The sequence below is a fragment of the Chionomys nivalis genome, chromosome 23 (assembly GCF_950005125.1).
Source record: "Chionomys nivalis chromosome 23, mChiNiv1.1, whole genome shotgun sequence".
In the NCBI taxonomy this organism is placed as follows: Eukaryota; Metazoa; Chordata; class Mammalia; order Rodentia; family Cricetidae; genus Chionomys; species Chionomys nivalis.
Window position 1 is genome coordinate 33,045,594 of NC_080108.1, and position 24,311 is coordinate 33,069,904.

At 35.5% G+C, this 24,311-nt stretch overlaps 1 long non-coding RNA gene across 6 annotated transcripts in view; it reads left to right on the forward strand.

Moving 5' to 3' along the window:
- Positions 1 to 24,311, forward strand: part of LOC130865073 (uncharacterized) — a 134,080-nt gene that overhangs the window by 86,988 nt on the left and 22,781 nt on the right. For 3 of the 6 annotated variants that reach the window (XR_009056068.1, XR_009056071.1, XR_009056073.1), the window contains one exon: positions 19,284 to 20,551. The exons of 1 other annotated variant lie outside the window; for it this stretch is intronic. This is a non-coding gene — a long non-coding RNA (uncharacterized LOC130865073). Of the gene's footprint in view, positions 1 to 492; positions 2,783 to 19,283; positions 20,552 to 24,311 lie in introns of those variants that run through there. 2 more of the 6 variants (XR_009056070.1, XR_009056069.1) reach the window with 2 other exon arrangements.

Below are 24,311 nucleotides of genomic sequence, written 5' to 3' on the forward strand. Positions count from 1 at the left end.
TTCTTCTAAACACTCAACAAATAGGACAGGCTAGTTACTAGCTAACTTGTATATTTTATATTAATTATATTTCTTATATGTGTTCTGCCATGTGGATTGGTACCTTTTCTAAATATAAAAAGTTCATCTAATTCCACAACCTTCTCATGATACTGAGACTCCTCTATTTTCCCCAACTACTTCTTTGGTTCTTCAGCCTAAATTTGTCTTGCCTAGACATAATCCACACAGTATCTTTCTTAATCTATCAAAATGTCATATAATCCCAAAATATAAAGGAATGTTACATTACCCGTTATTGAATAATTAATACATACTCACTTTTTATTACATTTTATTTATATGCTGATGAAGATCTAAATTGCCATCCTTGCTATCTGCTTGAGAAATTTTATGATTTAATTTACTCATAATAATGTTGGCATATACTATTTTATATGTGTATTTATCTGAAATATATATTATTCCTAATGTCTTTCACTTACTCAGCAGTGATTACATCTTGAATGCTCATGTCTAGAAACTGAAGGACAGTTACATCATCATGGAAGTTGAACCTGCCGATCTGACACTGAATATATTACCACAAGCTTGCCTGTGATGTACAAGTGCCTTAAAATACAGGATTAATGAACAGGCCCATTTTCTTAGTCAGGCTGTCCCTCCCATTCTGTGAAATGAAGTAAGCATAAAGTACAATTTTAAAAAATAAAAACACTGTGACTTTAATTGTTTCCAAGGATATTAAGAAAACCCAGTAAAGGGAAATATCCAATTGCACGTGGTTTTCTGTCTATGACTTGTAATTATTCAAAAGAAAATCACACTTAAATAACACTAAGTTATATGTAATGGCTCTTTTTTGCTTTTTATGCATTTTTATTGCTTGATATATATGGTTTACCTTGTACCTTAAAAAGACACATCAGTAACACATCCAGTTTCATTAGGTGCTTATTTTATTTCATTTGAACATTTCAGGGTTCCATTTTTAATTTTATTTTTATTTTTCCCACTATATCTAGACTTTGCTAGGTAGATTTCCAGAGAATGTGTTCCCTAAAATCATAACAAGCAAGATGGATAAATCCAGGTCCCACTGCCCCAGGCCCTACAGTCTGCTCCAGGCATACATGTCTTCCCACATTCCGAACATTTTGTTTGGTACTATACTGGTTCCCTAACTGTCAGACCAGAGTAGTTAGGCTTACATTAGTCCATGTAAACTGATTCAGTGGGTATTCCAATCACGACCTTAATCTCTTTGCATGTATTCTCACTCCTCCCATTCTCAGGTGGGATTTGGAAGCTCAGCACTGTGATTGTCAGTGGATCTCTGCATCTGCTTCCATCATTTGCTTGATGTAGGTTCTATGATGACATTAAGATAGTCATCAATCTGACAAGAAGGCAAAGGCTGTTCAAGTACTCCCTCCACTAATGCATAGGGTCTTAGCTGGGGTCATCCTTGTGAATTCCTGGGAATTTTTCCAAATCTATCTTTTAGGTATTCCCATAATGTCTGTCAATGAATATTACTTTTTTCCGTGCTCTCGGTCTCTTTCCATCCCCCATCTCAACAATCCCATTCCTTCAAGTTTTTTCCTGTCCTTTCTTTGTCCTTAGTTTCTGCATTCCCTTTCACCGCACACATATTTCCCATTTTTCGCATTATATTTGTCTTATTCCCTTTCCCATGGTTATTAATTTTTCCCTTAATGTTCCCCTTATTACTCAGCTTCTCTATGGTCCTGGGCTATAGGTTCCCTTTACTATTCTTTCAGTTGTTGTTCACCTATGATTAGGTACAAACCATCCTCATCATCCTGGTCTGAGTTACCTCACTTAGGATAAAATTCTCAAGATTCTCATTTGCCTTCAAATTTCAAGATGTCTTTCCTTTTACCGCTGAGTAGGTCTCCATTGTGTAAATGTGCTCAATTTTTTTAGCCATTATTTTGGTCAATGGGAATAGATTTTCTTCCATGCTGTTCTAATTATATTATATGCTTAAGGATTATAGAAGAATATCCCAGACATTGGCCCACTTCTTGACATTAATATCTACTCTTAAGAAAAGATAATTTAACATTGGTGTTTACAGAGGATCATATCATATTTGGTGAGTAAGTAGAATACAGTAAACTTTAGAGTGGTTAACTGTGAGGTCTGTAATTTATACTCATTATCTTACTTTTTTTTTTTTGCCTTTATTGTTACATTGAAATCTGAGACAGTCGGGTAGCAGTCTAAGTCAGGAATATGCTCATTTTGAAATTTCCAAACCTGGAAGTCATTTTTAGAATACTTGTTTTCTAAAGCAGGCATGCTGGTATTATACAATTCCAGGATTTTAGAGAAGTGTGGCAACAGGAAGTTTTCTGAGAAATCATGGCCACCTAGGCTAGAATGGCACATTTCAGTCTGAGGAGGAAACCTAGCTCAAATTCGCAAGTTTTAATAAATATTTAAGTCAAACCACTATTTGATTAATATGTAAAAAAGTTTTGCCTTAATGAATTACCAAAAACTGTAACAAAATACATAATTCTAGTAGTATATACAGTGCTCAAATATACAGGATGCATACACAAAGGACAATGTAGCCAAACCCTTATTAAAGTGGCTATTTATAGTATTTAGATAATTGAGAAAGAAATCGAGAATTATTTTCAGCATATTTTGCCATGTAGGGCATTCATGTACCAATAGATGGTATCTTATTGATGGACATACAAATTCCTTAAATATATTCTGTATATATTAAAGATAGAAAAATATACTTCGGATTTAATAGTGATTATGAAATTTTGAGAGGAATTGTAGTATTTGGAATCTAGCGGATTTTTAAAACAAATACTTATAAATTTATATTAAAATAATATTTTATGTATATTAATTACAAATAATAACAACAATTGTAATCATTATTGTATTTAGGTATGATACATATTGTATGTATTATATATAACATAATTCATTAAAATTCAACTGCCTAAAGACACACATAAAAACAGACAAGAACACATCACAAAGAATCAGATGCACTTGACAGCGCAAAGTCACACTCAAAATACCACAGATAGGAATGGAGGTTTTCATGTATACAGCTACCATCTAGGCAAAAGCATTTGCAAGGTTGCTGTGGCAAACAGTAATATTTAGCCAGGTTTGTTGTTGTTCACTGCAGGCAAAACAAAGGCTAAATTACATTTTATTCTGTGATTCCCTTTAAATGGCTCTGTTTCTTTTTACAACACACGGGGAGGAAGGAGACACAGAAGAATCATCAGCTCTGGATGAGATTACCATGTTAACTGCAGTCCTGTTCTTTCTGGTCCTTGCTTTGAGATCTCTTTCCTTATTGGTTCCTAGATGGAATAAAAAGGTCTGCACTGAAGGATTTTACCAGCCAGGCTCCTGGCTATAAATAAACCCAGAGAAGATTTTCTGTTACAAATACCTGCAGGAGACAGAAGCAATAGAAACCTTGAAAAATCAAGGAATTTCAGAGATTGCCCCTGCTCCTGCTAAGAGTCACCTGTTCCTGTTTACAGTGCAGGAAGTGTGCACCAGTCTCTGAAGTCACTGCTTCAACCTTAATATCTGCGATTCCTTGGTTTGTTTTTGATTCTGCATTTTCTGTAACCAAATTTTACTTTAGGAGTCAATACCTGACAGAAACCGGGAATGTACTGATCATATGCACCATTGAACGACCCACTTTGATAACTGCTATGTCAGGGAATAGCTTCCGGCATCTCAGATTCTGAAAATTTCAAGTGGCAGATTCCACAATCAGTGTGTTTAGAGAATACAACGTGGCATTTCTGAATGTGATACCAGTAAGCAGCAATTAGGCAGCGAAGAATAATAATCAGCCATCTGCGGGCAGAAATGAATGATTTCAGGTAATTAGACAGAATACACAGAACCAAGACGTGGGATATTTACTCATCTTCTAGTTATCTTGCAATGCTTTTTTATTTTGATCATTGTGTTCTGGTTTGATGAAAACTACATTTTTCTTTTTGTCATCTACTTTCAACTTCATATTTTCTACTAGACCACACATTGAGATGGGAGGGAGAAATGAGTCAGCAGGTCTGACACAGATCTTCAAGGTTACCACAGGCTTTGTTCCTATTGGTGGAATTAGGAGATCGCTCTCTTCATTGTTCTGGGGAAAATATGATTGCACACACTCCTTCAGTCAGAGGCAAGGAGAGCTAATAATATTGTCAATAGAGCTGGTCCTTCCTAGTCAAGCTCTGGCTATATGCCAAGTCTCAGATACAAATGTTCATAACCGAAAACCAAATGTACATTGGTCTAGACACAGCACACTGCTCTTGACAATTAAATAAGCCAAATTACATAAAATTAGCAAAGTGAGTTACTGGTATATTCCCAGTATTGCACTTCTGAATGCCCTGCTATGGTCTTGTGCATCAGGCCTATCCCTGCTTCTCAGACCTCTCCTCTTTAATCTTGTGGCACCACTGTCTCAGTATTGAAACACTCCAAGGTTACCACAAGATTTGTTTCTATTGGCAGAATTGAGATTTTTCTCCTCATTGGTTCATATTCCAAGAACAATTTGAAAGTGCACACCCCTGCTATCTGAGGTAAGGAGAGCTAATAACACTTTCAGCATAGAAGGTCCTTTATAGTAATCCTCTGGCTATATTCCATTTCTCAGATGCTCATACCTAGAACACAAACCCAACTGAATAGCACTAAATAGCAGTCAATGTTGATATATGACATATCAGCCATTAGGAATGTGTCAGTGTCAGCAGAGATGGGTCCCTTGATTGTCACAAATATGGATTCTGGATATGTGAGGGAATGAGGTGTGAGAAGAAATATAGAAATTACCTGGGTCAATAGAAACTATAGCATACAATAAGCAGATGTTTAAGAAAGACTCAAATATTTTCTGGATCTTGATACTGGCACAGAAAATTCATAGTTTTCCTATAATTTCTTGGAAAAGTATATTTATTCAGTTGGGAATTTTGGGGAAAATCTAATCAACTAATTGTAATGCAAAAACTGTCTATAATGTGGACATTGCTATGTTCAAGCATTAATAGAAAGAGAAGAAAAGGAAGTGGTGAAACTGAGTTACTAGAAAACAATGGTGACAAGATTTAAATGGATTCTTAGTCATTGCAGAAAAGTTTTTGAAAGAAAAACAGAATTTGTGTGGATGCTATTGTGGCAGGAGTAAAAGACAGGTAGGAAGTTTATGGAAAGTACCATCATAAAGCATTCTAGGGGAAGACAAGTTCATGCCTTGTATGGGTAAACTATTGCAACTTTTCACTATGCTACCAAATTTAGCATAAACAGCCGAGCAATAACCACATCCTCATTCCATTGTATGAAACAACCATGAGATGAAGAGCTGAAGTTTTGTACAATTAGGATCTAGGTAGAAAGCAGGTAGATATTCAAGAATTAGAGGCCTAAAGTCATCTCTGGTGTGGATTGGGTATCTCGAATGTAGAGAGGGTAGTAGTTTTTCGTATCTTATCTGAATACATAGGTTTAGGGCCTAACTGTAGGCATTCTCAAGGTTACACACTATACTAAGATAACAATTATGTCTAAGATTTACAAAAGCCAAATTCCATAGAAAAACTAGATGTAAGCTGAAGGATCCAAGCCTGATGCACAAATGTAATTAAAGGAAGAGGAGAGCAGTCAGATCCAAATCTATCCATTCATGTGTTAGTGGGAGAAATAAGGAGTTCCATATATGAGATCTAGTTGATGAATGTTGTTAGACTCAGGTAAAGCTAATTTGAAGTTTGCACATCCTATCAAATTGGAGAATCATATTTTCATTTGTATATAACACGTACATGTCAGAGATATTAATAATAACAATACATCAGATCCTCCAGAAGATTATGCCTCTATAAAATTTAGTTTGTAATTAGCTTTGAATATTCTGACACTTTCTCAGAACAGGTGACAATGAAATTCACAAATTCTCACTATCTTTTATATCACTGCAGGCCTAAAATTGTAATACATTTAAATATGTATGTATTTTTACATAAAAATTATGAAATAATAAGGATATTTTCTAGATAGAAATGTTATTTAAAACCCAGTTCAGAACATGCACAAACGGCATATAATATCTAACAATGTCACTACAATTTAGCAAAAATTTGATGTTTCATTTAGAAAAAAAAGAATATATGTATTATTTCCATATTTAAAAATTATATGCATGATTTTATTAGTGTTTCACATATGTGTACATATTTTGACATTGATTTCAGAGTAATAGTCTCTAATACTTTTGACATGTTTTAAGGTATTATTATATGAACATTTAAATTTTGATAAAATTCACCACATTGCCTTCACTAGATTTTCTCTGCAATCAACAGTATCAGTACTCCATTCTCAGGTCATATATTTGTTCTCTCTTTTCAGTGACATCTGAGTTCAGGGAAACGTGTGTTTGTGTTTATGTGTTTTGATATGGGGCATTCTTCTAGCACATGGGCATCATTTCAAAGCTATTATACAGGAGAAAATCTATCTTTCCCCTTTTATCATTTCTTTAAATAATATGAGCCTCTATGATAATATTTTGAATTCATAATGGTCCTCAGAATACAGTAGGACATTCTCTGGATTTTGTAATTAAAAATTATATACACAAACTTACACAAGGAACATTCAATAATTCAAGTGCACATATACATAAATACCAATCAGTTACTATTTGTATGTGTTAGCATAATAGCATGCCATAGCCTTGAAATGTGCCCCATGTTGTTTGAAAACAGAAAAGTAAATCTTAGAGATTCCTTCATTCACTGTATATGCTCCATGTCCTGGGACAACATGATCATGTTAGTATACCAGTTTTTTCACATGTATTTATTATAAATAGATCCAGTTGTTAATATTTCAAATTACCAGTTCATGGACAGATCCCTTTATGAGTCTGTTAATTTTCAAACATAAAAGCAGAAAAAACATAAGGGTTATTATTTAGAGTAGACACTGATGTTTTAATATTTAAATAAATACTTTACTATTTTATTTCCTCTGATTGTACTTTTTGCATTTATACAGATTTTACAATTGTTGTCTGCCTCCTGAACTAAAACCGTAGGATCACTACAGTGTCTGCTGTTTTTATAGACTCCACACATACATCAAATAAGAGCAACATTCTAAAGTCTCCCATATAATAATACAAAGAAATAAATGAAATTAAGTTTTACTGTTTATCTTAAAAAGAAGGTAATTGATCAATTGTTTACACTATTAGGATCTGGGAGTCAGTCTCTTAAACCATGAATAAAGTTATAATTTCTACTTATAATCATCCTAAAATGTTAATGTCAAAACCACAACTAAAGGGTACAACATATCAAGTTAAAATGTGTGATTTTCGAGCTACTTCAAATGTCATAATTTTTCAAAATTTAGCTTTTCAGATGGTATTACTGGTTTCATATGTATAGACATTTCTAAATTTTTACTCTTAGATTTTTTAGAAATGCAAATATATAATTTTAAAAAAATTGCCAAATGAAACAATCAAACCTACCATACTGTTAAGGAGATAGTGGTAACAGAATCATAAACTCCTTCTGCAACTCATCTGAAGGAATATAATTTCTAACTCTTTCGTAAATATTTATTCCTAGACTCACTGGAAACACTGGCAGACCAAGCATAGATGAAAGCATATTTTATCTGCCCATTTCTCAAACTTTCTGTCAGAAGCGGTACCCAAAATAAGGAGTGGCCTTTGAGTTCAGTTCATCACTCACTACCAGGTATAGTTTTGGAAGTACTTTGCTTCTGTATGCTTTTGCTTTCTTTCATTGTATTTTTTTTTAATTTGGCAAATACACAAAAACCTTCTAGAATCTTTATTTTGCCCTCCTTATGAATGCCATGGAGGCATTAGCAATGTGCCTCCTACCTTCTTCCCTTGTTAGCAACTTGCTTGGCTTACTAATTTTTGTTTTGCGAGGATCTTTTCTTTTAAGTTGATGGCATATATAAAACAGCAGGTGTATGAGCTAACTAACATGTAAACTATACAAGAAAATAAAAACTATACATGTTCATTATTATAATTAGACATCACCAAGAATAAAAAAAAATGACATGTTTAACTGGTAAGATTATGCACACATGAGGTACACAGAAAATTGTCTTTAAACTTGGTGCGATGGTTCGGAAAGTGAGACCAGGTAACAAGAGGATGTATACCTATGTTAAGCATGCCACCTAAGACAGCAACAGAATTAAAAGCAGTTCTGTCTTCCTATGATGACTAAGGGTAGGACTACAGAAGGTTCCCCCAGACTAAGTCAGGGCAGTCTCCTCAAGTGACTTTCGGCTTTCTCAAAAGTAATAAAAATTAAAAGGGGCTCCTGTGGGAGACTCACTGCTCCTGAATCTTTTTCTCCCACCCTGTTGTGCTTGGCATCCCCTTCTGTTCTGATCTGTCAAATACTAACTCTGCAAGAAGTTATTGATCCATTGTTTCCGTGTTCTGAACATTCTGACCGTTCTATATTTTGAGGTAGAGTGTTAGAATCTTTACGCCTGACCATTAGATCATGGTTAGGTTGCCAATAACTTGCCTAGTTACCCATGTACAAGGAGAATTTCCTACTTTTCCTTACCCTATATTTACCTGGATTGTTTCCTTGAATAAACACGACTTTATCAGAATCCTGTCTTGTCTCCATCTGTTGTGTCTCTTGTCCCATCCCATTCTCACTCCCCTTCTAGAGTATCACTTGATTTACCTATGGACCAATGCAAATTTTATCATATAGTAAGATTTATTCTAACAATTTTAGTACAGATATATTTTTTAAAAGAGAAGCAGAATTGAGTGTAAAATAAGATAAATGCAGTACTCACGTAAAAAATTCTAAACTATATTAAGAAAGGATACACATACATGCATATGCATATATGAATATAATTATATATAGTAAATGTCATACATGTACACATATATAAGCTTAAATAAATATTGGAATGTAATTGAGGTGCTTCATAGTATATTAGGAGAGAGATTGTAAAACTGATTTTTTTTCTTATTTTATTTGACTTTCAGAATACTTTATTCCATATATAATTGAAATGGCTAAGACATACTATATTTTTGTACATGATCATGCTACATTTTTGTCCACAGCTTTTTAATTGAAACTCAGACTTTATAATAATTGGATGCCTTTGCATATATATATATGTATATATATATATATATATACTTTTATTTATCAAGTTCTATATCTCTAAATTGATATATATGTATGTCTCTCTGGCCACTGTTTAAACTATATATTATTAATAGTAAAATTCTACTCAAATTTTTAAGAAAACCACTTATTGTATGGGCATTAAAGGAAAAATTATTATTTTTTGAATCCTATAATTGATTTTTTATTAATTAATTAATTTAATTATTAAAGATTTCTGCCTCTTCCCCGCCACCACCTCCCATTCCCCCCCTCCCCCAATCAAGTCTTCCTCCCTCCTCAGCCCAAAGAGCAAGCAGGTTTCCCCTGCCCTGTGGGAGGTCCAAGGACCACCCACCTCCATCCAGGTCTATTAAGGTGAGCATCCAAACTACCTGGGCTCCCACAAAGCCATTACGTGCAATAGGATCAAGAACCCATTGCCATTGTTCTTTAGTTCTCAGTAGTCCTCATTGTCTGTTATGTTCAGGGAGACCGGTTTTGTCCCATGCTTTTTCAGACCCCGGCCAGCTGGCCTTGGTGAGTTCCCGATAGAACATCCCCATTGCCTCAGTGTGTGGATGCACCCCTCGCGGTCCTGAGTTCCTTGCTCGTGCTCTCTCTCCTTCTGCTCCTCCTTTGGATCGTGAGACTTCAGTCCAGTGCTCCAATGTTGGTCTCTGTCTCTGTCTTCTTTCATCGCCTGATGAAGGTTAATATTCTACCTCTCGACCCAGCAATACCACTATTGGGAATATACCCAAGAGATGCCCTAACATACAACAAAAGTATATGCTCAACTATGTTCATAGCAGCATTGTTTGTAATAGCCAGAACCTGGAAACAACCTAGATGCCCTTCAATGGAAGAATGGATGAAGAAAGTATGGAATATATACATATTAGAGTACTACTCAGCAGTAAAAAAACAATGACTTCTTGAATTTTGCATACAAATGGACTTAAATAGAAAACACTATCCTGAGTGAGTTAAGCCAGACCCAAAAAGAGGAACATGGGATGTACTCACTCATATTTGGTTTCTAGCCATAAATAAAGGACATTGAGACTATAATTCGTGATTCTAGAGAAGCTAAATAAGAAGGTGAACCCAAAGAAAACATATAAGCATCCTCCTGAATATTAACCTTCATCAGGAAAAATTATTTTGATGTGGGAATCTTAGATAATATTAAAGGAAATAAACTTAAAAATACCTTAGTGGTATTGGAATTAATGGTATTTAAAGCCTCTCTATGAAAGGGTACCAAAGAAAATCTTCAATAAGGAAGGACACGAACAGCGATTTGAACATAGAACAGTTGTCTAGGGTAGGAAAACTGAACTTCTTAAACTGTGAGGCATATCAGCTATTTCTCACTCAGATCCAAGTAGTGTGATACTTCATTTGGTTATTGGCCAAAGTCATGGCTGTAGTTGCAAAACTAGACATTCACAGACCATTTCAAAAACATGCTTACAACGCCAATGCAGTGGAAAGAACCTGCTTTGGAAGTTCCTACATAGTTTAATCATTAGAGAATGTTAATACATCTTCTATTATGAGTAATTTAAGTGTGATTGACTACTTGTGTAATTATTGCAGATTAATCCTCTCATTAGCTACATGCAGAAAGGGAAAATTGTGAGAAGTCTTCAGAAGTATTTTTGTCGTAATAGCCAAAAAATCAGGACAGGAATCAAACAAGTATTGTTAATAAGACTAAATGTTGGAAGGCATAACTCAAATAGTCTTAACGGCTAGGAACCTATCACTACAATGGTGACAGACTTTCATAAATATAATATATTTTATTCTTCCATAGTCTAAAGAAATATATATATATATTCATATCTGCGCATAATTTGACACTCAACAGAGATGTTCTTTGGCAGTAGTAGGAAAATAGCATGTGCAGGAAGAGCTTTCTATCGAAAATAACAGGATTTGTGTTACTATGTTTTGATGTTTTTGTTTTTTGTTTTGTTTTGTTTTTTTGTTTTTGTTTTTGTTTTTCGAGACAGGGTTTCTCTGTGGTTTTGGAGCTTGTCCTGGAACTAGCTCTTGTAGACCAGGCTGGTCTCGAACTCACAGAGATCCGCCTGCCTCTGCCTCCCGAGTGCTGGGATTAAATGCGTGCGCCACCACCGCCGGGCTGTCTTGATGTTTTATGCCTATAAAACTACTTGAAACCTTCGTACATTTATATTTTAAAGATGGCAGAAATATTGTGACAGATGCAAATGGAAGGTCTTGATTCTAAAGTACCAATGGTTTCCAGTCTCAACATTACTAGCAGACAAACACATTTAGAGTCTGCTATGGAAGATACAATGAAAGATCTGCACTTGTTCAATGCATATAACAACATGACACACAATAACAAAGAAATCTATTGTGCTAATTATTTTCAAGGGAAGTATGTAATACCTAGCTGCCATCATCAATAAACACTCGATTTCCAAAAAAGCTCAGGCTGTCTGATTTCCTAATTAGGAATCGGCATACAGTATGGAAGTATTATGTACATGAGTATTTATATGCAAAAATGCAAAGACTATTTCGAATAAAACAGAAAATTTGAGCATGTGAGAACCTAAAATGCGATAGGATGATAAGAAGTATGTTTCCTCTTCGAAACCTTATTCTAAATTGAAAGTCTTTAATGACAGATACGGAAGTGCTTTCATATATTACTACATAATATTTTCAATGAGTCTAAGTTTTTGTATATAAAAAAACTGCAATGCCACACCAATTTTCACAATGAAACTAAGTGAGGGAATAGAGTAAAGGTCATGACTCCCCTTGATGATGTCAGATACTGAAACCTGAATTGAAATATTTCCTTGCAGATAGTGCAGTGTTTCAAGACAGATAAAGTTTAAAGAGAAGGAGAAGTTTCAGAAACAGGGATGGACATGATGCACAGACCATAACAGGTGACTCAGAACCGTAATAGGGAGAATAAAATATTACCTGACTGATAATTTCCCTGGGCTTTTTCAAATTAAGATGTCAAGAGCAGTCTGCCAGATCTGGGCCAATGTACATTCCGGTTTCAGGTATAAACATTTGTAGGTGAGAGCTACCATATTCTCAGAGGCGGACTAGGAAGGACCTGCTATGCTGACAATATTTTTAGCTCTTTTTGCCGCTGACTGAAGGAGTATGTGCATTCAAATTTGTCCCTGAACAATGAGGAGTGTGATCTCAATTCCACCAATCGGAACAAAGCCTGTGGTTACCTTGGAGATCTGCATCAGAGCTGCTGATTCATTTTTCCCCCAACCTCAATGTTTCCTCTGATGGAAAAAATGAAAGTAAAGTGGATAACTGGAAAAAATTTAGTTTATCTAGGACCAGAATCCAGTTATTAAAAAGGGGAAATCATTGTGAATTAACCAAGATGTGATCACATATCTGACTTCTTGTGTTTGTATCCTACCTATCCACCAGAAAATTTCCATTTCTCCCTGCTGAAGGCTGATTGTGATACTGTGCTTCTGGTTGCAGCTTCCTGGTATCACATTCAGAAATATAACTTCAGAGTTCCTAAGCATACTGATGGGAGAAATCAGACACTTGAAAATTTCATATTCCCAGGTATCTAAGGCTATTTGCCAACATAGCAATTATCTCAGTGTGGCATCCAAAGATGCATAAAATCAATACAACCCAGTTGTTTTCAGGTATAGAATTTTTAAGAGAATCTTCATTTCAGAAAATACAGAACCTAAATCTCACCTAGGAATCACAGATTTCATAGCTAAAGAAGTATCGTTAGACTTGAACACCTTTCCTGTACTGCAAAGCCAAAAAGGTGACTCTTCGTGGGAGCATGGGAAATATCACAAATTCCTTTCTTTTCCTATTGCTTCTGTATCCTTCAGGTCTGAGACACATTTTTTCTCTGGGGTTGTTTACAGTGAGGCTTTGACTAACGTCCAGCTTTTAGCAGGATGTTAGTCAAAGCCCCACTGGCAAAATCCCTCAGTGCAGACCTTTTTATGCTATCTTGGAACCAATGAGGAGAGAGATCTCAAACCATGGAACTGAAAACACAGGACTGCATTTAACATGGTGATCTCACCCAGAGTTGATGAATCATCTGTGTCTCCCTCCTCGCTGTGTGTTGTGAAAAGAAGCAGAGCAAGCGACAGGGGAACACAGGATAAAATCTACTTTATACCAGGTTTTACCTCCAGTTAATGGCCTACCAAACTGGCAATGTGACAGGTTGACTGAGCCAGCAACTGCTTTTGCCTCGAATCTAACTATATACATGGAAGCATTCATTCCTGTGTGGAGATTTTTGATTGTGAATCTGGCTGCCAATGCATCTGATTTTCTGTGATTGGTTTTTGCCTGTTTATATGTGCAGTTTTTATGCATTCACATTTTAATAAAATGTTACATATAATATGATAGAATGAATTATACACAAATATAATATACAACTAGAACCAAATTGTGAAGTCAAAATATCTTTAAAACATATATGCTGGTTTAGATTAGCGGCACATACTATGAAGTGTCCCTCTGTACTTAACTCATTTACAGTCTGGTGTGGGAGTTCTTTCTGTTTGTGTGTTGCTTTCATTGGTAATGAATGAAGAAACTGTGTTGGCCTAGTTGATAGGGTAGAACTTAGGTAGGCAGAGAGTAGACTGAACTGAATTTTGGGAAAAGGGGAACAGTGAGAGATGTCATGGATCTCCTGCGTGAGACAATGCTGGTTAGAATCTTACTGGTAAGTCACAGTCACGTGGCGATACACAGATTTAATAGAAATTGGTTAAACTAATATGTAAGAGTTAGCCAATAAGAAGTTAGAGCTAATGGGGCAGGCAGTGTTGAAATGGATACAGTGTCTGTGTGATTATTTCAAATGAAAGCTAGTGGATGGCCGGGATGGAACAAAACGTCCCACTCTCCATACAACAACAGTCAAAAATAAAACACAGGAATGTACATACTCCACTCTCTCTGTGTATTTTCCATCTATACATAACTTTTTTTTTACTCATTTAATCTATAACTATCTATATTTTGTCTATTTAAAGACGTTTTTTTTTCCCAGTTGTTTCTTTTATACCTTTAACCGTTTTCTGACCAGAAGCATGCCATCATGCCTGTCAGTTCCACTCAGTCCATCATGGTGAAGGCATGTTTACTGCCTCTGAGAGCATTTCTCTCAGACCCAGGGCCAAGCTTGGTTCTCACCCAAGGTCTCCCCAGGTCTGTATTGCAATTAAGTAAGTTGTAGTATTTTGATTACAAACCACAGTTAAATGCTCTGCAGCCACACCACCAGAAAGGATTATGGTTAATCCTGCAACTAGCATGAACCTGGAAGCTTTCTTAAGTGAATTTTGAAGTTTTTACTGCTACCACTGAATCAGGAAGCCTTGCCTGAAAATAAAAATAATGCCGCAGCTTGCTACTAGCAATCAGATTCCTCTTAAGAAAATACTATCATAAAGCCATGCTTAACTCTGTCCTTTTTTTCTAGCATTTCTTTTTAAGCTTTCTCAGATTTTACGGGGATATAGTTGACCACACTGCAAGTTCATTTCATAACTACCCTGACTTGAAATAATAACTAAGAAACTATATTATTTGCAGTACTATTTGGCCAATTTCTTCCCTTAAGTATGTTGTAGCTAGCTCCTTTATCCTAAACTAACCAATATTCACAAATCTGTTCATTACTATATAACTTAATGGCAAAGTTTGGGAAGGCACCATTGGAGGCATCTGCCTCTGGCAGTAGCTACATGGATTCTCCCAGAATTTGTCTACTCTATTTCTTTTAGCCTGGCTTTATTCTGTAAAGTCATTGGTTGAAGGCATTTTGTTAATTTGCCAGTGGCAATAAAACCAACTCACAGCATAAATCACCTCTCACTCAGGAAAGCATATTAAAAAGAAAAAAAAATAAGTTTAGAAAATAATAACTCCAACTAAAAAGAAAAAAAAGCAATTAAAATCAAAAATAGTGTAAGCAAAGTGACATCAGAAATTGTAACGCTGACAAAGATGAGAAACCCTCTCATATTCCCACACATGGCAAAAATGTCATGGACAAAAATTTCATGCATAAAAAGAAAAGATCAGTTTTTACTGTAAAATAATATTGATAGTTTTAAACTTCAAAATGATAAGCTAGAATGGTTACATATAATCACCCCATTCTTTATACAGTTTATGATATTTGCATATGCCCAAAAATATAAAATAACAGTCCTACTTATTGTATTTATTTTGATATTTTCTAATGTAGATATTTTACTGAAAGTACCAGGAAGAATTGTGAAGTAATATAAATACTGCACTTACATATGAAATTCTAAACTATATAAAGCCATTATACCCATATATATATGCAATTCATAAACTTATATAAATATGTGAATGGAACTGAAAATGTCACAGTACAATTGGTGAGATATTATGAAAAGTTAATCACCTTTATTATGAAAGAATAGGAGAATATTTTAACAAAGGTGTCAATACATTGTTATCAGATGTGCTTCTTGGACAAGAGCATTCCTATAATTCCACACTCAAGCTAAAAGAGCATTTCAAAATTATAATTGCACCTCCCAATTTGACGCAAATCATCTATTTTTGATGTTCCTATACAATTATGTCCTCAAAAATCAAAAATCCCTCTATTTGTATTAGAAGCATCACATAAATAGAATACATGAGATATGACTGAAATTTACCTGCATGTTATGGCTTCATTTAGAAGGAACAAATTTTCTCACTCTCCTGTGCAACATGACACAAAAGTAAGAATCAAGAACAATCAGATATTTTTTTATCAAAGTGGCCCAAAAATCATGGGTGAAATGAAGTACCTATGAGGATTATGGTTAAGAACATGGTTTGGAAAAATACCACAAATGTCTTTAATAGACTAGAAACTGAGACTAAAATGATTACACAACCATATCAAAATTTTTTTCTTTCTGTTAGAATCATATAGAAATAATCTAATTCCTAATCATATATTCTCATACCTAAATATTTGTGCATCAGCAGAAACTCAACAGAAATATTACTTCTGAAACTATATGAGAAATAGCTCAGTGATGTGAAGAGAAGGTCACTCATGGTAAAACACCAATGCATATAAAATAAAAATAAAATTAAAAAAAATTAAAGATAGGCTTGCAGTGATACAGAAGATAGTGAAGATTTGCGAATTTCATTGTCACCTCTTCTGAGAATGTGTCAGAATATTCAAAGCTAATTACAAACTAGTTTTATAAAGGCATGGTCTTCTGCAGGATGTGTAGTTGTGATGTATTGTCACCATTAATATCTCCGACATGTAAGTGTTATATACAAATGAAAATATGATCCTCCAATTTAATAGGATGTACAAAATTCAAATTAGTTTTCCCTGAGTGTAACAACATCCATCACCTAGATCTCATAAATGGAACTACTTATTTCTCCCACCATCACATGAATTGATAGATTTGGATTTGGCAGCTCTCCTCTTCCTTAAATTACATTTATGTATCAGGCTTGGATCCTCCAGTTTACGTCTAGTTTTTCTGTAGAGTTTGGCTTTTGTAAATCTTAGAAATAATGTTATCTTAGTATAGAGAGTAACTGTGAGAATGCCTAGAGCTATTCCATAATCCTATGTATTCAGATAAGACATGAAAAACTACTACCCTCTCTACCTTTAAGATACGCAATCCATTCTCTCTCCCCATCACCCCTTCCTTCCAACCCACCCCTGTGCTCCCAACATTTGCCCAGAGATCTTGTCTTTCCAATATCCAGGAGGATAAATATATGTTTTTCTTTGAGTACCTTCTTATTTAGCTTCTGTATTATCATGAATCATAGGCTCAATGTCCTTTATTTATGGCTAGAATCCACTTATGAGTAAGTACATAACATATTCATTTTGGGGGTCTGGGTTATCTCACTCAGTAAAGTGTTTTCTATTTCCATCCATTTGCATTCAAAATTCAAGATGTAATTGTTTTTTACTGCTGAGTATAACTCTAAAGTGTATATGTGCCACAACTTCTTTATCCATTCTTCTATTGAGGGACACCTAGGTTGTTTCCAGGTTCTGGCTATTACAAATTGTGCTGAAATGAACATAATTAAACAAATGCTTTCATAGTATGATTGGGCATCTCTTGGATATATTCCTAAGAATGGAATTGCGGGAACCTGAGGTAGGTTGACTCCCAGTTTCCTGAGAAAACACCACACTGATTTCCAAAGTGGATGAGATGAAGGAAGGGTAGATATAGGAACAGGAAAGAAGATATCTTAACTAAGGGAGCCATTTTAGGGTTGGCAAGAGACTTGGCTCTAGAGGAGTTCCCAATTGTCCATGTGGATTTCCCTAGCTAGGTCCTTGGGCAGCAGAAGAGAGAGTGCCTGAACTGGCCTTATCCCATAGCCATACTGATGAATATCTTGTATATCACCATAGAACCTTCATCTGGTGATGGAGGGGATAGAGACAGAGACCCACATTGGAGCATAGAACTGAGTTCCCAAGGCCCAGATGAAGATCCGAAGGAGGGAAAACATGAGAAAGGAAGTCAGGACCATGAGGGGTGCACCCACACACGGGGACATTGGGACTGATCTAATGGGATCTCACAAAGGCCAGCTGGACTGGGACTGAATGAGCATGTGATCAAACAGGATACCCTGAATGTGGCTGACAATGAGGGCTGACTGAGAAGCCAATGACAATGACACAGGGTTTTGATTCAAAGACATGTACTGGCTTTTTGGGAGCCCAGTCTGTTTGGATGCTCACCTTCCTAGACCTGGATGGAGGGAGGAGGGCCGTAGACTTAACTCAAGGCAGGGCACCCTGACTTCTCTTATGACTGGAGAGGGAGGGGTAGGGGGACAGGAGAGAGTAGGAGAGAAATGGGAGGATATGAGGAGGTGGAACTTTTAAATAAATAAATAAATAAATAACAAGAAAATTAAGAAAAGATACCAAATCCTACCGAGGATGACTTTAGGCCTCTAATTCTTGAATATCTACCTGTTTTCTACCTAGATCCTAATTGTACAAAACTTCAGTTCTCATCTCTTGGTTGTTTCATACAATGGAATAAGGAAGGTGGTTATTTCTAGGTTCTTCATGTTAAATTTGGTAGCATAGTGAAAAGTTGCAATAGATATTTACCCACACAAGGCATGAACTTATCTTCCCCTAGACTGCTTCATGATGAATAACTTCCATGAATTTCCTAGCTGTCTTTAAGTCCTGCCACAGTAGAATCCACACAAATTCTGTCTTTCTTTCAAGAATTTTTCTGCAATCATTAGGGATCCATTTAAATCTTGTCATCATTGTTCCCCAGTATCTCAGTTTCATCACTTCCTTTTCTTGTCTTTCTCTTATCTCTTTAACATTGTGTGTCCACATTATAGAGAGTTTTTGCATTATAATTAGTTAATTAGATATTCCCCTAAAATCCCAAATGTATAATTACACTATTCCAAAAATTGTAGGAAAACTCTGAATTTTCTAAGCCGGTACTAAGAACCAGAAAGTATTTGAGTCTTTCTTAAACATCTGCTTATTGTATACTATGTTGCTAGTGTCCCAGATGTTGTTTATATGGGTTCTCATACCTCATTCCCTCAAACATCCAGCACCCATATTTGTGACACCCAATGGGACCATCTCTAGTGACACCAACACATGACTAATGTCCAATATGTAATAATTCAACATTGACGGCTACTTAGTGCTATATGATCTGAATTTGGTTATAGGGACGAGCATCTGAGAAATGGAATGTAGTCAGAGCATGACTAGTAAGGACCTGATATGCTGAAAGTGTTATTAGCTCTCCTTGCCTCAGACAGCAGGAGTGTGAGCTTTCAAATTGTTCCAGGGATATGAACCATTGAGGAGTGTGATCTCCATTCCACCAATAGGAACAAATCCTGTGGTTACCTTGGAGATCTGCATCAGAGCTGCTGACTTGTTTCCTCCTCCCATCTCAATAGGTGCTCCGGAAGAAAAAATAAAAGCGAAAGTGGATGACAAGAAAAAAAATGCAATTTACCTCAAACCAGATACAGTTATCAAAGACAAAACCACTGCGAGGTAATTTGGAGTTGATATCCCACTTCTTGGATCTGTATCCTGCCTCTCTTCCTGTAATCCAACATTTCTGCCCGCGGATGGCTGATTATTATTCTTCACTACCAATTGCATCTTACTGGTATCACATTCAGAAATGCGATATCATACTCCCTAAACACACTGATTGTGGAATCTGCCACTTGAAATTTTCAGAATCCGAGAAGCCCGAAGCTATTCCCCGATATAGTAATTATCATAGTGGGTCCTCCAATGGTGCATTTGATCAGTACATTCCCGGTTTCTGTCAGGTATTGACTTCCAAACTAAAATTTGATTACAGAAAATGAATAATAAAATGCTAATCAAAAAAATCACAGATATTATGGCTGAAGCAGTGACTTCAGAGACTGGAGTACATTTCCTGCACTGCAAACAGGAACAGGTGACTCTTAGCAGAAGCATGGGGAATTCTTTGCTTTTACTAGGTATCTATTGCTTCTGTCTCCTGCAGGTCTCTGCAACAGATTTTCTTTCTGAGTTTGTTTATAGCCAATCTCCTGACTAAATTCCAGCTAAATGCTGGAGTTTAGCCAGGAGCCTGGCTGACAAAATCGCTCAGTGCAGTCCTTTTTATGTTTTCTGGGAACCAATAGGAAGAGAGATCTCAAACCAAGGACTGGAAAGCACGGACTGCATTTTACATATTGATCTCATCTGTGTTTCTCTCCTCCCTATGTGTTGTAAAAAGAAGAACCATTTAAAGGGGAACACAGGATAAAATGTAATTTAGCCTTTGTTTTGCCTCCAGTTAACAACAGACAAACCTGGCTAATTATGACTGGTTGCCACAGCAACATTGCAGCAGCTTTTGCCTAGATTCAAGCTGTATACATAAAAGCCTCCATTCCTGTCTTTCGTTTTTGATTGTGACTTCGCGTTGTCAAGTGCAACTAGCTTCTTATTCTTCGTGATCTGATTTTGTCTGTTTTTATGCGTGTTTTTATAGAGTTTAAATATAATTAATTATGTTTTATATACTAAATGTAATATGTAATATATAAATATAATATATGATTACAATGGTTCATTGAGTTGAATTATAATATATAATATATTTCAGTTTATTAGAATGTTGTATAAGGAGATGAATGGATTTTAGAAAGAAATGTTGATTTCAAGCCCTCTTGAAATAGACCTGACTGTAATAAAGTATCACACAGTGTCTTAACGATAAAAAATAAATTCAAGTTAATTCATTTCTTGAAAAAAAATTAAATATATTTATATTCTTAACTTTTATGTTTGCCTGTTTAAATTCATTATAAGTATTTGAAAGGAATGACTTTCATGTTTCTTATCATATGTAATTAATATACCTAAAATATTCTCTGTGGTGGCGCAAATGAATGTAGACAGATTATATAGATATATACAGCTTTAATAAGGAAATAAACTTACAGGACCACAGGTTCCCGCGGTGTACCGGAAAAGCGGAGCAAAACAAAAAAGGGCTGCTGGGCTCACGCCTGGCAGAATTATCCGTAAACATTAGCCCGAGGCGAACACGCCCCCAATGGGTGGGGCTATGTCCCTACAATTCTCTTAATATAAATTTATAAGTATTTGTTTTAAAAATCCATTAAATTCCAAATACTAGAATTACTCTCAGAATTTCATAATCACTATTAAATCTGAACCATATTTTTCTATCTTTAATGTATACAGAATAAATTTAAGGAATATGTATGTCCATTAATTAGAAACCATCTATTGGTACATGAGTGCCCTACATTGCAAGCCACGCTGATAATAATTCTAAATTTCTTTTTCAATTAACTCAATACTACAAATAGCTACTCTAATAATCGTTTGGCTTCATTGTCCTTCCTCTATGCATACTGCATTTTTGAGCACTAGATATAGTCCAAGAATTATGCATTTAGTTACAGTTGTTGGAAATTCATTAGGGCAAAAGTGCTTACATATTAATCAATAGTGGCTTGATGTAGATATTTATTAAAACTTGGGTATTAGAGCTAAGTTTCCTCCTGTGACTGAAATGTGCCATTCTTGCTTAGCTGTCCGCGAATACTCAGAAAACTTCCTGTTACTGCACTTCTCTAATACCCTGGAATTGTACAATACCAGCATGCCCGCTTTAGGAAACAAATATTCTAAAAATTAGTTCCAGGTTTGTTTGGAAATTTCCAATGAGCATATTTGACTGTCTCCATTTTCAATGTGACTGTGAAGGCATAAAAATTAATATAATGAGTATAAATCACAGACCACACAGTTAACCACTCTAAGATCATTGTATTCTATTAACTCACCAAATATGATTTGGTCCTCTGTAAACACCAATGTTAAATTCTCTTTTCTTAATAGTAGATAATAATGTCCAGAAATGGGCAAATGTCTGGGTTCTTCCTCCATAATCCTTAAGCATGTAATGTAATAAGAGCAATGTGGAAGAAATTCCATGGTCATTGGCCAAATTTGCACTTGCTGTTTACTCAGATATGTATTCTTCTTCTCAGGTGTTTGCCGGCCGGTGGTGGCGCACGTCTTTAATCCCAGCACTCGGGAGGCAGAGGCAGGCGGATCTCTGTGAGTTCGAGACCAGCCTGGTCTACAAGAGCTAGTTCCAGGACAGGCTCCAAAACCACAGAGAAACCCTGTCTCGAAAAACTAAGAAAAAAAAAAATCTTCTCAGGTGTTTGAAACAATTCACTATTACCTAGTGATGGTTTTACAGATTTCCTTGCTACCAAACTAAAAAAAGCTCATAAAAGAGATTTAACATTTAAAAAACTTGAGATATATGAAATGCTACCATGTTTAACTGAGTAAATAATGTAAGGACAAAAAATATATTTTTAGCTTGGTAATACAAGTTATTATCGAATGTGATTTTTTTGAACAAAACTAGGTGAGCACTAAGACTGGGTGGATAATAGAAGACATTCTTCAATGTTGTCAAACACAGGTGGAATAGTATTTGTGAATGTAAGTCCCGACTTTGCTATTTACATGGACTCTGACTCCTGTATATGTCAGGAGCAGACATGTGTAGAAAACTGTACAGTGATGCTTTGGTTATACCCAGTTCCAAATGAGACCTGGAATAAAGACAGAACCTCACTGGTAAGAACCAATAGTGCTAAATCTTTTTTTTTTTTTTTGGATTTTTCAAGACAGGGTTTCTCTGTAGCTTTTGGTTCCTGTCCTGGAACTAGCTATTGTAGACCAGGGTGGCCTTGAACTCACAGAGATTTGCCTGCCCCTGCCTCCCAAGTGCTGGGATTAAAGGCTTGCGCCACCATCGCCCGGCTTAGTGCTAACTCTTTTATAAGCATTCTTGGTCTTGGATTGAAGGACTGTGTGCATTCAAATTGAGTATGAGATAAGAACCAACTAGAAGACTGATCTCAATTCCAACAGTGCAGCCAAATGCTGTGGTAATCTTGGAGAGCTCAATCATAGCTGCTGATTCACTTCTTCCTCCATAGCAGTAGCAGACAAACTGAGGGTGGACAAGAGAATAAATTTTAATTTACTCCTGAAAAATGGGTCATTTTAGTGAAAGGGGGAAATAAACAATAGTCAATGATAACTGTTGGCTATCGACAAGAAAGTCTTCATTTCTAGCTTTATATTTCTGACTGTGATTCTGGCATGCTCAGTGAAGCTTATTGTTGGCATTTTCTAGTAGACCAAGTCAGATTCCACAAATGCAATTAATAAATATATTAATTATAGAATTTGTAATACATTTAAATACGTATGTATTATTACATAAAAATATGAAATAAAAAGGATATTTTCTAAATACGAATGTTATTTAAAACCAAGATCAGAATATGCGCAAATTGCATATGGTATCTAACAATGTCATTATACCTTAGCAAAAAATTGATGTTCACATTTAGGAGAAAAACACAATACATGTATTATTTTCAAATTTCAAAAGTGTATGCATGATTTATTAGTGTTTCTCATATGTGTACATGTTTTGACATTGATTTCTGATTCATAGTCTCTACTTTTTTATTTATTTTTTTTTCTTTGGTTTTTCGAGACAGGGTTTCTCTGTGGTTTTGGAGCCTGTCCTGGAACTAGCTCTTGTAGACCAGGCTGGTCTCGAACTCACAGAGATCCGCCTGCCTCTGCCTCCCGAGTGCTGGGATTAAAGGCGTGCGCCACCACCGCCCGGCTTCATAGTCTAACTTTTGACTGGCTTTAAGGCATTATTATTTAAACATTTAAATTTTGATAAAATTCACCGCATTGCCATCACTAGATTTTCTCGGCAATCAATCATATCAGTACTCTATCCTCAAGTAATTTATCTGTTCTCTCTATTCAGTGACATCTGACTTCAGGGAAAAATGTGTGTTTGTGTGTGTGTGTGTTTTGATATGGGGCATGCTTCTAGTACATGGGCATCATTTCAATGCTAGCATACATTTCTATAAATAATGTAAGCCATTCTGATAATATTTTGCATTCATAAAGTTCCTCAGAATACAGTAGAACATTCTCTAGATTTTGTAATGAAGCAATTACATATGCAAACTTACACAATGGAAATTCAATAATACAAGTGTACATATGAATAAATACCAATCAATTTCTATATGTTTGTGTTAGTATAATAGCATGCCATAGCCTTGAAATGTGCCACATGTGGTATGAAATCAGGGAAGTAAATCTTAGAGATGCCTTCATTAACTGTATATGCTCCATGTTCTGGGAAAACATGATAATGTTAGTATACCAGTTTTTTTTCACATGTATTTACTATAAAGAGATCCAGTTTTTAATATTTCAAATTACCAGCTCATGGACAGATCCCTCTATGTGTCTGTTAATTTTTGAACATAAAAGCAGAAAATAACATAAGGGTTATTATTTAGAGTAGACACTGATGTTTTTATATGTAAGTA